Raw genomic sequence first — 15,039 nt, 5'->3', positions numbered from 1 at the left:
GGTCTGGGGTGCAGGCCCTGGGTTGGGGCAGGGGATTGGGGTGTAGGACGGTTGAGAGGTTGGGCTCTGGGAGGGAGTTTGGGTGGGGGGAGGGGGTCTGGGGTGCAGGCCCTGGGTTGGGGCAGGGGATTGGGGTGTAGGACGGTTGAGAGGTTGGGCTCTGGGAGGGACTTTGGGTGCTAGGTGCAGGCTCCGGATCACAGGGTCGAACACTCACCAAAGCCCCAGCAGCGGCTCAGGTGAGTGAGGGCCACTGGCTGACGATGACCTGTCTGTCTCCAACCGGAAACCCCCTCGGCGTCTCCTCCAGGTGGGTGCTGGGAGAGGGGAGGGCTGCGAAGCACCTGTGTGCCTCCTCCCACCCCCCATCCTGACAGGAAGCAGCCGGGTGCTGGCGTCCTGTTCCCAAGGCAGCAGCGGCCTGTCAGGCCCGTGGGTCCTGGGGGGTCTATCCTGGCGGGCTGTGGCCCATCTACACAGAGGGACGGGATCGGGGGAGGGAGGGCACCAGCAGGGCAAGGTATAAACAGGTGCCTGCCCCACCCGCTGACCCTGACGTGCGTCGCCGACTCCGTCCCAGCCCCGAGCTATCGCTGGGTTCTCAACGGCACCGACACTAAGGAGACCGGGAGCAGCTTGACCTTTAACCCCACGACCTTGGATCAGCTGGGCACGTACAAGTGCTAGGCTCACAACCCCGTCACCGGCCTCACGGCTAGTGCGGAGACCGAGGTGCTGGGTGAGTAGCTGGGCAGCGCGCCCGACACACACCTCTGTCTGTCCAGCCAGCGCCCCGGCCTCTCCGAATCTGTCCCGTCTCCAGCCGGGCTCCCTGTCTGCCTGCGATGTCCCCTGTCGCCTGTTACTCTGTGCACCAACCCCGTGGGTCAGCACCGTTCCTGCGCCCTGGGCTCTGCCTGTCTCTGAAGCCAGGTCTGGGGTGTGACGAAGTGGGACTGTTCTTAATGTTTCCTCTGAATACTGTGTGTGCCTCAGTTTCCCCTATGCAGTTCTTAAGTCTCTAGGGGGTGGGATCAGGGTGTCTGGTTGCTGCAGAGCAAAGGGCCAGGGTACATAAATGCCCGACACTCTGTCTCCTAGCAACTGATGGCCTGGGCCCCTCCTCTGCAAAGGTGCCAACTGAAGGTGTTGGAGACAAAGGGATCAGGTGACCTCCTGGACCCGGAAAGAGACAAAGCCCAGAGAGGAGGGGCTGGATGGGGGTGGGAGTTTGGAGCTGGCTGGGGACTGGAAGGGAGGGCAGACGGGGGTCTGCCTCGCTGGGCCCTAGAATGGACCCGGCAGAGGGGTCCCATTCGCTGGACCTACAAGCTCTGTTTTAGACCGTGTTCCTGTCGTCTAATAAACCTCTATGTTACTGGCTGTCTGAGAGTCACGTCTGACTGCGACGTGGGGGTGCAGGACCCTCTGGCTTCCCCAGGACCCCGCCTGGGTGGACTCGCTGTGGGAAGCGCATGGAGGGGCAGATGCTGAATGCTCCCAGGTCAGACCCAGGAGGTGAAGCCGTGTGAGCTTCTAGCCCTGGATTCACCCCTCGGGCTCTGTTCCCCAGGGGACGCTCCCGTCTGTCTGGATCAGACACAGCTCTATCACCTGTCACTGCCTGCGCCGATCCCGCTCCCTGTGCTAGGCGCTCTCGGCTAGTTCACTGTCAGTCCAGCCACATCCCCCTGCGCTCTGGCCCTGTCCAGGGCCCAGCTCCACCCCGTGGGCTCTGTCCTGTGGGGGCTGCTCCCAGCCGTGCTGCAGCTGGGCCGGACGCTACCTGTCGCTTTCCAAGCGATGCCCGACCCGTCCGATCAGCGCGTCGAGTGCCCTGCTCTGTGCCCGTCTCTCCCTCCCGGCTCCGTCCTGTCTCTGCCCCCCGCCCCTCCGGGGCATCTGTCCCCTGTGGGACGCCCCACTGCAGCTCTGACAGCAGATTCCTGTCCACCTGGCGCCTCCGGCGTGTGGCCATGCGGGGGGGTGTGTCGGTCTGTACCCACTATTAGCCTACGGGTTGGCACCAGGCCCCCAGCCGTGCACCGGGTCTGTGTCCCCGTCTGAGATCTGGGCGCTGCTGGCCCCGGTGCTGCCTCCTGGTGTGGGTAGCGGATGGGGCAGATCCCGGAGGGAGGAAGGGGAGGCACCATCTCTCTGAGCTGCTGTTTTCTCCTTTGCTCTGTTGATTCTCTCCTGGGACTTACTGGCTCCTTCCTGGTGCGCCTGCCCCCCACGGCCGCGCGCTGCTTGGTGCCCCCCAGCAAGGGGTGCTGGAGAGTGAATTAGCCAGTGGGCAGGACAGGGAGGTCGGAGGGGGACAGGTGGATGGGGGCTGCCCTGAGGGAAGAGGCAGGAGGGATCCCAGTTCTGGCACCAATGCCCCAGAGTGGCGCTAGGGGACCTGGGCTGCAGGGAGAGGGACAGGGGCTCAGTAGGGGGCGCTCTCCCCTGGCAGTCAGTGCTGTCCCCAATGGGTGCTGGGGGGTGCTGGGCTGCAGGGAGCGGGGTGGGGGGATTGTGGCTGAACCATCTGATCCAAATCCCTTCCCCCACCCTCCACGTCTCTCCTCCATCGCCCAGATGCTCCTTCAGGTCTCTCTCTTGTCGCTGGGATCGTCATCGGGTCACTGGTGGGGGCGGCGCTGGTCGGAACCGGGGTCTATCTCCTCTGTGAGTAACAGCCCCCCACCCCACCCCTCCGGGGAGCCAGGACTCCTGGGTTCTCTCCCCGGCTCTGGGAGGGGAGTGGGGTCTAGTGGTTAGAGCAGCGGGGCTGGGAGACAGACCCCAATTCCAGCATCTCTGATTCCTCCCAGATGCTCGCTGCCGGAATGAAACCCCCAAGGAGAACGGGGCACCCGTCCTGGTGTACAAGAACCAGCCTCCTACAGCCTGGGTGGGGTCTGTGGTGAGTGACAAGGGCTCAGCCCCTCCCTCTGCTATTCCAGTCCCGCCCCTTCCTCTGCAGGCGCCACTCAGTCCCGACCCCCAGCTAGTTTACCCTGTCCTCTTTGGGCCGGGGTGGGGGGGTTACACAAACCCAGGGTCCCATTGACTGTCCCAGGGTCTCCCCCCCCCCCAAGCTAAGCTGGAGGGAGGGGGGTCTCTGGGGTCTGGTGGTAACGACCCTCTTGCCTCTGTCTCCCCCAGGCCCAGTCCGGGAACCCCCCTGACCCCAGCCCCACATACCAGGTGAGCACCGGCCCCTTGTGCTGTATCCTCCCCCTGAGGGGTGGTTGGACCCAGTGGGGGGAGGGGAGGAGATGCCCCCCCCAAGCCCTATGGTTGGGAACGGGGCTGGTTATCACATCCCAGAGCTGGGGGGGGGCAGAGTGAGCCACAGGGGGAGCAGCCAGGAGCCCCAGGGCTGAGCGGGGGACCCAGCACTGGGGGGGAGGAGATGGGCCTCCAGCATGGGAGGGGCTTTGGGGCCAGTGGGGGGACCTGGGGGGCTGTGTCCTGCAGGGCGGGGTCCTCAGCTCTCCCCTGTGGCGTCTCTGGCTGAATTGTTCCCGTTTCCCCCAGACGCTGCAGCCCCGACAGCCGGACATGTACGAGGACCTGAAGAAGTGACGCCCCCTTCTGCCCCCCGGTGCATGCTGGGAGGGGCCCGGGGCATGCTGGGAAAGGCGAGTCCCTGAGCCTGGGTCCTGCTGCCCCGGGGATGTCCCGTCGATGAAGGGCAGGAACAGTCACCACCCACCCCAGGGGGTGCATCCGTCTGTCTGTCCATGCTGCTTCCCTGGGGCCCATCACCGCAGCGTCTGGGCCCCTGTGAGGAAATCAGAAAGTCGGCGCCTGTGACTGGCTCCAGCTCCGCTGTGCCCAGCACAGGATTTGGTTTGGTGACGTCTCACGACCAAACACCCCCAGCCTGGGCACGTGCCCTGTTCTCTACCTGCCTGACCTGAGCCTGGCACTCTGTGTCCCACACCAGGCCGCGGGAGCTCCCCACTGCACAGAGGGGCCCAGGCGGCTCTGTGACCGGCCGGGTCCCACGGGGAGTCTGTGGGGCTGCAGGGACTCGGACCCGGGTCTCCCCAGTGCCCGGCTGGTGCCCAAACCAGGGCCAGGGCACCCTGCCCAGGGCTTCCCCCCAACCCTCCCCCCAGCGCCCGGCCCCGCATCTTCTCCTCCCCGGGGCAGTTCTCCCCTACAGAGCTGTGAGCAGCGAATCCGACCCGCCTGGCCGGGACCCGGGGCCCCTGGCGGAGGGCACAGGGGACTGAGAGGCTCGCGGGTCCCCGGGCTCTGACGTCTCCAGACCAGTCCCCAAAGGGGCTCCAGAGGTCCCTGCCCAGAGCCGGCAGCGCTGGGCGCGGTGACCGTGGTGAGCTGTGTGCCGGAGGCACGGCCGGAGCTGTGTCTGGCCTGGGTCCCAGCGGCTGGTTCCAGCCGGGCAGCGGGAGGCTCCAGGCCCATCCCTGGCAGACAGGAGGCACTGGGCCGTTCTCTCTGTGCCCGGCTCTGGGGGCGCTGAACCGCACAGGAGCTGCCAGGGGTGGGTTCGGGACCTCGGGGCTCTGGGAAGCACATTCCCATTTTATTCTCCATTTCACCCATTGTCCCGTTGGGTGATACTGGGTCAGACCAAGGGTCCATCTAGCCCAGTGTCCTGTCTGCTGACAGTGGCCAGTGCCAGGTGCCCCACAGGGAATGAACAGAACAGGGAACCATCCACTGATCCATCCCCTGTCGCCCATTCCCAGCTCCTGGCAAATAGAGGCTAGGGACACCATCCCTGCCCATCCTGGCTAATAGCCATTGATGGACCTATCCTCCAGGAACTTCTCTAGTTCTTTTCTGAACCCTGTTATAGTTTGGCCTTCACAACCTCCTCTGGCAAGGAGTTCCACGGGTTGACTGCGTTTTGTGAAGTAATTTCATTTGCTGACCCCTAGTTCTTGTGTTATGAGGAATAAATAACACTGCTCTTCAGCCAAAATGCTTCTGAAATAAATGTAGTCAAACTTTACTAATTCTGGGTCACTGAGAACGAAAATGATGCTTAAAATTGTTGATTGGCTCTAGTTTTCAAGATACGCTATTGGGTCAGTATATACGACTCTTGACTTGGGAATGGCGGAGGATAAGTGAGTTATAAAGGGAAGGGATCTCAGTTTAAACCAGAAATGACTAAAATACATCTTTGACTGGATCTATGAATAAATCTATGACTGGGTTTGGACAGTACTTGCTTTTTAGGCAAAACAATGAATGATGCAATCTGTAGCTGGTATTGCATCATACATGATATGAATTGCATCATGTTATTCCTAGAAGTGCAATCATAACGAAGCTTACATCACTCTGCTGAACAAATTGCCCTATATCAGCTCTAGAAATCATACAGCGTCATGCTCTCTTATTTGTCAGTGTTTGATTTTGCAAAGGGACACATTTCTGTTTAGCCAAAGTGAGCAGAGATGCCTCATACTTGTGTGAACAGTGCAGATAACTTCTGCTATGTTTGTGGTGAAGTGACTTTTGCATCACAAAAGCGCAATATAACCACTATGGTTAAGAAAGCCTATCACCTTTATTTTGGCTGCAAAATTGGAGATCAGGACAAGAAGTGGGCCCCACACATATGCTGCAGCACTTGTGCAACAAATCTTCGCCAGTGGTTGAACAGGAAAAGGAAATCTCTGCCTTTTGCAGTGCCAATGATTTGGAGAGAGCCAACAGATCATCCCAGCAATTGTTACTTCTGCATGGTGCCTCCAGTTGGGAAAGGTGTGTCAGAGAAGAAAAAGTGGACTGTGCATTATCCTAACATTCCATCAGCTATACGTCCAGTACCCCACGGAGAAGGACTGCCGGTTCCTGATGCACCAGAATCATTCTCACTTGAGTCAGACGAGGAAGAGGAAGAGGATGAAACTTCTGGTCCTGAACCATCAATGTCACAGGACCCACATTTTCTCCCATCCTCCTCATCTGAACCACACCTCATAACAGAAGGAGAACTGAATGACCTTGTCAGGGATTTGGAACTACCCAAGAGCAAGGCAGAGCTGTTGGGCTCCAGACTACAGCAGTGGAATCTCCTGGCAGGTGATGTTAGGGTTTCCATGTTCCGTGACCGTCAAAAGGATCTTGTCCCATTCTTCTTCATGGAAAGTGATCTTGTAGCCTGCAACAACATCGATGGTGTGATGGCAGCCTCAACATCGTTCACGATCCAGATGAGTGGAGACTGTTCATTGATTCATTGAAGACGAGTCTTAAAGCTGTTTTACTGCATAATGGAAATGTTTTGCCATCAATTCCAGTTGGTCATGCAGTCCATATGAAGGAAACCTATGCCAACATGAAACAACTTTTGAGGTGCATAAACTATGACCAACATCAGTGGCAGTTTTGTGGCAATTTGAAGGTTGTTGCTCTCTTGCTTGGTCTGCAGACTGGATACACAAAGTACTGCTGTTTTCTCTGCAAATGGGATAGTCATGCAAAGATTCCCACTACATCAAGAAAGATTGGCCACTCCGACAGTCATTGGAGCCTGGGAGGAAAAGTGTTCAGCATCCACCACTTGTTGAATCAAGGAAGATTTTGTTACCACCCTTACACATCAAGCTAGGTCTGATGAAGAACTTTGTCAAGGCCATTGACAAAACACAAGCGATTTCACCAGGACATTGCAACAATGGAGAAACGCTATCAGGGCAAATGGAGCCCATCAATGCTTGCAGACTATTGCTGGACAGGGACAAGAGATGCTCCATTTAATGAATACAAGAGACCAGCCAAGAAGCGCCGAGTAGACACTGAATAGGACTAAACTATGTACAGAATAGTTTTTTGCCTTTTGTTTCATAATAAATTTTATTTATATAACCCTTTTGCTGATTTTTAAAGTGTTACATAAACAGGACAGGTGAAATATTATCATGTAAAGCAACCATAAACACATTAAAAGACCTAGGTTTACAAATTATGATTAAAACTCTACTATCTGTACAATATACATAGACATAACATGTAAAAACTTAAATATCTTAAACAGTAGCCCATCAGTTGTTTTAATTGTCTTATTTGAATTCAGCACGTCAAAATACATAATCAATAGCACGTTTTATCTCTGAAGCAGACGACGTCTCAAAAATTGTAGACCAGTGTAACAGGAGCCTCCAGTGGCTCCTTCTCCCAGCTCTGGGCTCTGGTCCATACACTCAGCCTGGTTTTCTCTGTAAGGCCTGGCCGTGCTGGGGCTGAGCGGGGCGCTGGCTGGGGGAGGGGTCACTGCTCAGCTGGGGGTTCGGGGGCTTGAGGGGGAGCTGGGAACTCGGCCAGTGGCAGCACCAGGGGCTGGGCGCCCCAGGGGGATACTGGGTGATTGGGGGGGGCGATCGCTGACCTGTCGAGGGCTGAGCGGGGGGTTGTGCTGCCTGCGGAGGGGGGTCAAGGGTCTGACCCCCAGCAGGGCCAGATGAGGCTCCTCACAGTGGGGCAGGGGGTCATGAGGGGCCTGCCAGTCCGGCTCCCCGGGAAGCGTGAGACGGTGCAGGCCAGGGGTGCAGGGGAAGTAGAGCGGGAGCAAAGGCTCCACCCCCGAAGCAGCCAGAGCGAGGGAGCCCCCGGCACGATCCGGCCCCAGCAGGGCCAAGGGGACCCGGGTGCATCTGGCCCGGAGCCCGGCCGGGCTGGGCATTCGCTGCTGCCCCCTGCTGGCGAAGCGCGGCCCAGCCCCCCGCAGGGCTCAGCCGGACAGGGGCTGCCCCTGGAGGGAGGTCTCGGCCCCCCTCCTGGTGAGCCAGGGGGCGGCCCTGCTGGGCCAGGCCTGATCTGCACCCCTGTGTAGATAAATCTCTGATCATTTTCATATGACTTTATATTGTGCCTCTTCATGTAACCTTGTAGTGGTTCCACCCACGTGGGACCTCTGTTTTCGTGAGACTTTGTATCAAAGCCTCATATAGAAACCTTGTTCTGATGAGCCTTGGTATATGGAAACTTTGTATCAAATCCTGATGTAGAAACTTTGCATTGCCCTTGGTATAATGTTCTAGCCCCTAAGGATAGAATAAGATAAAAGAAAAATGTCTTTTTGCTCGGAGTAGAACAAGATTGGACAAATTGGAGAAATGGTCTGAGTTAAACAGGATGAAGTTTAACAAAGACAAATGCAAAGTGCTCCACTTAGGAAGGAACAATCAGTTTCACACATACAGAATGGGAAGAGACTGTCTAGGTAGGAGTACGGCAGAAAGGGATCTAGGGGTTATAGTGGACCACAAGCTAAATATGAGTCAACAGTGTGATGCTGTTGCAAAAAAAGCAAACGTGATTCTGGGATGTATTAACAGGTGTGTTGTGAGCAAGACACGAGAAGTCATTCTTCCGCTCTACTCTGCTCTGGTTAGGCCTCAGCTGGAGTATTGTGTCCAGTTCTGGGCGCCGCATTTCAAGAAAGAAATTGGAGAGGGTCCAGAGGAGAGTAACAAGAATGATTAAAGGTCTTGAGAACATGACCTATGAAGGAAGGCTGAAAGAATTGGGTTTGTTTAGTTTGGAAAAGGGAAGACTGAAAGGGGACATGATAGCAGTTTTCAGGTATTTAAAAGGGTGTCATAAGGAGGAGGGAGAAAACTTGTTCACCTTAGCCTCTAAGGATAGAACCAGAAGCAATGGGCTTAAACTGCAGCAAGGGAGGTCTAGGTTGGACATTAGGAAAAAGTTCCTAACTGTCAGGGTGGTTAAACACTGGAATAAATTGCCTAGGGAGTTTGTGGAATCTCCATCTCTGGAGATATTTATGAGTAGGTTAGATAAATGTCTGTCAGGGATGGTCTAGACAGTATTTGGTCCTGCCATGCGGTCAGGGGACTGGACTCGATGACCTCTCGAGGTCCCTTCCAGTCCTAGAATATATGAATCTATAAGATCTCCCCCCCCACACACACTTTTAATCAATTGCCCTGTTGAATGAATGAGGTGTGCATGAGGAAGGCGGGGAAGGCAGCACCTCCAGACAGCTGCAACCCTTGGAGAGGGGCTGAGAGACAGACCCAAGGACAATAAGACATGTCAAGTGGGCTCACTAAAGAAGAGCAGACAAGAGATTCAATCACACACACTGATACACACAGCTGCAGAGATACCGCTGTGCCTACACACAAATAACACACACACACTGTGAAAAACTGGGACTGTTCTTAATGTGGTCTTTGAATGCTGACAGGGCAGCGTGGCTAGGATAGTCTGCATTGGGGGATGGGAGACTGGCCGACAGAGAATACCTGGGCATGTATCAGGAGAACCCAGGAAGGGGTTAGAGGCCAGGTGACACCTTTGCCTGGGAAACTGAACAAAGGCTGTGGGAGGGGTCGCTGAAGGGAGAGTTTCAGGAGCTGGCTGGGGACATGGCTGGGAGGGAGACGGGGCTCTGACCTCCCAAGGGGCTGGGGCGCCGTGGGACCCCAAGATGGACCTAACTGAGGGGGTCCTGTTGTCTGTGCCTGCAAGACCTGTCTTGGACTGTGTTCCTGTCATCTAAATAAACCTTCTGCTTTACTGGCTGGCTGGGAGTGATGATGAATCGTAGGAAGCCGGGGGGGCAGTGCCCTGAGTCCCCCCACACTCCGTGACAACTGGTGGTAGCGGTGGGATGTACGATACCCTGTGAATGGCGCTTCTTGCAGTAAGTGACTGGGGAGCAGAAAAACAGAGGAGGGACAGTTCAGGGAGTGATTAACCCCTAGGAGTGTGTGACCAGCGAGAAGGACTGTTGGAGTAACAGGGTCCCCCGGGGGGATCGCAGCGAGCGGTCCCGGGGCGGTGGAGTCTGCAGCTCGACCCTGGCAGAGAGGTGGTGACCTGAAGAAGGGCTGGCACACTAGGGGTCCCCCTGGAACGGTGGAAAGCGGAGAGCACAGGCCGGCGAGTGGCCAGCAGGAGGATGGATGCTAAACGCTGCAAGAGCGACCTGGTGGAGCTGTGCAGGCAGAGGGGGCTACGCATTGGGAGGTCCACCAAAGAACAGCTCATTGCCCAGCTGGAGGAGAGGGATCGCTTGTATGAACCGAGCCCTGTCCCTGAGGGAAGCTGCCCGGCGGATGCAGCGCGGACCCCGGGGCCTGACCTGGCTGGGAGGGGTCAGACTGCTGCCGAGGACATCCCGAGACCCTGCCTACCTGTACCTAGGGGAGGGGTTGGGGGAAACCCAGCGAATACCGAGGACACCCTGACCCCGGCAGCCAGCAGGGGATCGTCCCGGCGGAGCTCCCCATCCCGGGAGCGGATGCGGCTGGAATGTGACAGGGAGCTGAGACTGAAAGAGCTCGAGTTAAGGCAGCAAGAACTGAAGCAGGAGCGGGAAGAGAAGGAGAACCAACGTCAGCATGAGCTGGAACTGGCCAGGCTGAGGAGCAGTGGGGCCCCGGCTGCGGTGAGCGAGGGGGGACCCAAGACTGCAAAGAGCTTTGCTAAGTGCTTCCTGGCCCAGCGTAAGGAGGGGGAGGACATAGATATCTTCCTGACGGCCTTTGAGAATACCTGCGAGCTGCTCCAGGTTGACCCTGCAGACAGGCTCCAGTTTCTCATCCCCTCACTGGACCCCACAGCCAGGGGGGTGTACAGCCGACTGAAAGGGGCGGAGACAGGGAACTATGAACTGTTCAAAAAGGCCCTGCTCCGCGAGTTTGGGCTGACCCCTGAGATGTACTGGAAAAGGTTCCGGAGTCAGCGTAAAACCCGTGAGGTCACATACCTACAACTAGCCAACCGGGCGCAGGGGTATGCCCGCAAGTGGACAGCTGGGGCCCAAACTAAAGAGGACCTGCTTGACCTATTCGTACTGGAGCACGTGTATGAGCAGTGCCCATCTGACCTGAGGCGATGGTTGATGGACCAAAAGCCAGAGAACCCGCAGCACGCAGGCCAGTTGGCCGACAAGTTTGTGAACAGTCGGGCAGGGGATAACAGGGAGGAGTCCCAAAGGAACAGTCCCACCAAAACGCAGAGCGAGAGTCACCATGGGACCTCCCAGCGGGGAAATACGGAGAACCCCCACCAAAGGGGAACATCCAGCGTCAGGTCCATCCGACCCGCTCGAGGGGACCCACGGGACATGGGCTGCTATCACTGTGGCCAGAAAGGCCACATACGGGCCCAGTGCCCCAGGCTCAGGGACAGACTGAGCAGACCGAACCCACAGAGTGTTGACTGGGTAGAGACCCAGCCGGGCGAGAGGCAGCATTCCCAGGGAAGGGGGGCTGGCAGAGTACCACCTGCTAAGGACGGAGGAGAGCTCCAGGCCAGCTCCTCTGGGGGGCTGGATGCTCCAGACTCAGGGTTTTTGGTTTATACGGTGGGCGCGGGGCTGTCCCTCTGGAGAGAGTACCTTGTTCCCCTGGAGGGGGATGGGAGGAAGGTCAATGGATACTGGGATATGGGCGCAGAGGTGACGCTGGCCAGGTCTGAGGTGATGGCCCCAGATCGGGTGGTGCCCGACACCTACCTGACCCTGATGGGGGTGGGCGGGACACCAGTCAAAGTGCCTGTGGCAAGGGTACAGCTGAAGTGGGGGGCCAAGGAGGGCTCCAAGGATGTGGGGGTACACCCGTATTTGCCCACTGAGGTGTTGATGGGGGGGGACCTGGAGAACTGGCCAAGCAACCCCCAGGGTGCCCTGGTCATGACCCGTATTCTGAGCCGGCGAGGGGCCCTGCGCCCTGGCCTTGGGGGGGGTGCCTTGCCTGAGGCGCAGGACCCTAACCTGGTGGGGAGGGAACGCCCAGGGACACGGCTCAGGGAGGCTGCGGCTTCAGATCCAGCCGGCGAGAGAGGGCAGGTGGCCATCCCTGTCCCAGCTTCTGAGTTCCAGGCCGAGGTGCAGAAAGATCCCTCCTTGCGGAAGATAAGGGACCTGGCCGACCTCAATGCGGTACAGACCATGGGACGAGGTGGCCGGAAAAGGTTCCTGTGGGAGAAGGGGTTCCTGTACCGAGAATGGGCTCCCCCAGGGAAAATGGAGTCAGGGGGGATCAGGAGGCAGCTGGTGGTACCCCAGAAGTATCGCCGCCAGCTGCTGTGCCGGGCCCATGACATTCCCCTCTCAGGGCACCAGGGAACCTGGCGTACCCAGCAGAGGCTGCTACGGAGCTTTTACTGGCCTGGGGTCTTTGTTACTGTCCGACAGTACTGCGGATCCTGTGACCCCTGTCAGAGGGGGAGGAAGGCCTGGGACAAGGGGAAAATGGCTTTAGGACCCTTGCCCAGCATAGAGGAGCCTTTCCGGAGGGCGGCCAGGGTAAAAAGGGGGTTCTGAACCAAGGGAGCCTGAATCACCGACATCCAGACTGGAACGCTGGGAGCAGACCCCAGCCCAGTTGGCACCCCAGGGGTATTGGGGTGGGAAAAGGGCACAGGCCGCATAAACCTTCCCACATGCGAACTACAAGTGCCACTGAGCACCCCCGACCTAAGGGGGGGCATGAAACTGGAGGGGCCTGGTGTAATTCTCACCAAGGAATGGGAGGGATGCTGGGGCATCCACAGGAACGGGGGTAGGTTCGAACTTCCCCGGGTCACTGGTTAAAGTTTGGTCTTGAAGCGGGGAGAGATGTGACGAACTGGGACTGTTCTTAATGTGGTCTTTGAATGCTGACAGGGGAGTGTGGCTAGGATAGTCTGCATTGGGGGATGGGGGACTGACCGAGGGAGAATACCTGAGCATGTAACATGAGAACCCAGGAAGGGGTTAGAGGCCAGGTGACACCTTTGCCCGGGAAACTGAACAAAGGCTGTGGGAGGGGTCGCTGAAGGGGGAGTTTCAGGAGCTGGCTGGGGACATGGCTGGGAGGCAGACGGGACTCTGACCTCCAAGGGGGCTGGGGTGCCCTGGGACCCCAAGATGGAACTAACTGAGGGGGTCCTGTTGTCCGTGCCTGCAAGACCTGTCTTGGACTGTGTTCCTGTCGTCGAAATAAACCTTCTGCTTTACTGGCTGGCTGAGAGTCATGGTGAATTGCAGGAAGCCAGGGGGTGTGTGTGCAGGGCTTTGTGTCCCCTCCACACTCCGTGAGAGGGGTGCTCACCCTCTGCGGGCCCTAGTGCAGCGCTAGGGGGTCTGGGCTGCAGGGCGCAGGGTGGGGGGATTGTGGCTGAACCATCTGATCCACTCCCCCCAGCCCCAGTCTCTCCTCCAGATGCCCCTCGTCCAGGTCTCTCTGCTGGAGCCATTGCTGGGATTGTCATCGAGCCACTAGCGGGTGCGGCGCTAGCTGGAGTCTGGGTCTATTTCCTATGTGAGTAAATGTGTCCCCCCGCCCCGGAGAGCCAGGATTCCTGGGTTCTGTCCCCAGCTCTGAGATGGGAGGGGGGTCTGGTGAGTTAGAGCGGGGGGGGGCTGGGAGCCAGCACCCCAATTCCAGCACCTCTAATGATTCCCCCCCCCCCGGGTTCAGGCCGCCAGAGCAAGACCCCCAGGCGGAGCGAGATGACCCCCCCCAGAGTACGAGAACCTGCCCCCGCAGCCACGGTGAGTGACAGGTGCTCAGGTCTCCTGCTGTCCCAGCCCTGGGGTCCCCCCTTCCCAGACCTCAGCCGGGGTGTCACAGCTCTGCAGGCCGGTGCCCTCACCCGGCTCTGGGACGGTCCCTGGGGACCCCGTCAGCCTGCTGGTCCTTGGGATCCCACTCTCCCTGGGTTCAGCCCCTCGGTTTCTCCGCCCCCGGGGCCGACCCTCGGCGCCTGCAGCCCCCTGGGTCACGCCAGGAGCCCCCCTGGGTAGGGACACAGTGGTGCTGGAACAGTTTTTGGAGTGGGGGTGCTGAGCTGTACCCCCGTTACCCCGTCCGTGCCCCTCACCGCCCCCTGGAGCTGGGGTCAGGAGCCATGGCTCGGGGGGGGGGGGAACACACAGAGAGGTGTGAGGTGGCGGAGGCTGGGGCCACAGTTGGGGGGGGGTGCGGAGCCCCAGGTGTGGGGCTGGTGGCTGGGATGCTGGCCACAAAACCTGGTGGTGTTGCAGCACCTGCGGCATCCCCACTTCCCGCCCCTATGGTAGGACACCTCAGGGAGACTCGAACCCCCAATGGGAGCCCCCCCGACTCTGCAGTGACTCAGCCAGCGGGTGAACACAGGCGGGTTATTGGGTGTCCAGACCCAGCATCGAGAACGGACAGTTACAGCCTGGGCCCCCTGGGTCAGGCCGGAGCCCGGAGCCCCCCTGAGCCCTCTGCAGTCCCAGGCCAGCTGCCTCCTGCTTCCAGCAGCCCCCACATAACGACCCCCCGGCCCCTCCTGGTCCTGCCCCCCCCCCAGTGTCCCCCGTGGGCCTCCCTAAGGGGGGCTCAGGCAATGGGAGGGGCGGTTGTCTTCTGGGGCTGTCCATGGGGCCCAGGCAGCCCAGGCAGCCCGGCGTGGGGCAGGCTGATCTCCGCAAGGAGAGAAGAATCCTTCCCCCACCTCATTAACCAGGCACCACCTAGGGGAAACTGAGGCATGCATAATAGTCATCCAAAATATTATGAAAAATTCCTACTTTGTCACATGGGGCCCCTCACTCCCAAACCGCAGCCCCTGCTAGCCCAGCCCTGGGCTCCCCCCAGCTCTGCCGGTGCCCCTCACTCCCGACCTGCAGCCCTCTCCCTTCTCCCCTCTCTCTGTGGGGGTCAGGAGTGTCCCAGTTTCCTGGGGCTCATCAGCTCCCCTCCCCCTTGGGCTGGGCTGGGGGCATCTCTCATGTCCAGTGACCCACCTGTCTCATTCTCTTTCCCAGGCCCCGCCCAGGAGCCCCCCAGACACCAGCCCCACATATGAGGTAGGTGCCAGCCTGGGGTGGGTCCGAACTCGATGTGGGGAGTGGGGATCTGCCCCCAATACAGCCCTGTGGGACGGAGGGGGCCCCGTGTTGGGGGGAGGCTACAGGGTACCGGGGGGGGAATGTGGGGAGAGGCTCCCCGGGGCTGTTGGATCCCTGGGGGGGCGTGCGCTCCATGGGGGGAAGTGTCCCCAGCTCCCCCCGTAACATCTCTGACCCCTCCCCATTTCCCCAGACGCTGCAGCCCGGACAGCGGGACGTGTACG

At 58.9% G+C, this 15,039-nt stretch overlaps 1 long non-coding RNA gene across 1 annotated transcript; it reads left to right on the top strand.

Annotated features, from left to right (window-relative positions):
• Window positions 1-1,185: 1,185 nt before the first annotated feature.
• LOC117888408 lies at window positions 1,186-4,707 on the top strand. Its single transcript, XR_004648329.1, has 4 exons — window positions 1,186-2,673; window positions 2,820-2,911; window positions 3,154-3,195; window positions 3,529-4,707. It is a non-coding gene; the product is annotated as an uncharacterized LOC117888408 (long non-coding RNA).
• The last annotated feature ends 10,332 nt before the right edge of the window (window positions 4,708-15,039 follow it).

Source organism: Trachemys scripta, chromosome 16, assembly GCF_013100865.1.
Source record: "Trachemys scripta elegans isolate TJP31775 chromosome 16, CAS_Tse_1.0, whole genome shotgun sequence".
Classification (NCBI taxonomy): Eukaryota; Metazoa; Chordata; order Testudines; family Emydidae; genus Trachemys; species Trachemys scripta.
The sequence above is the reverse complement of the archived record's forward strand: the minus strand, read 5'-3'. Positions and strand labels throughout refer to the sequence as shown.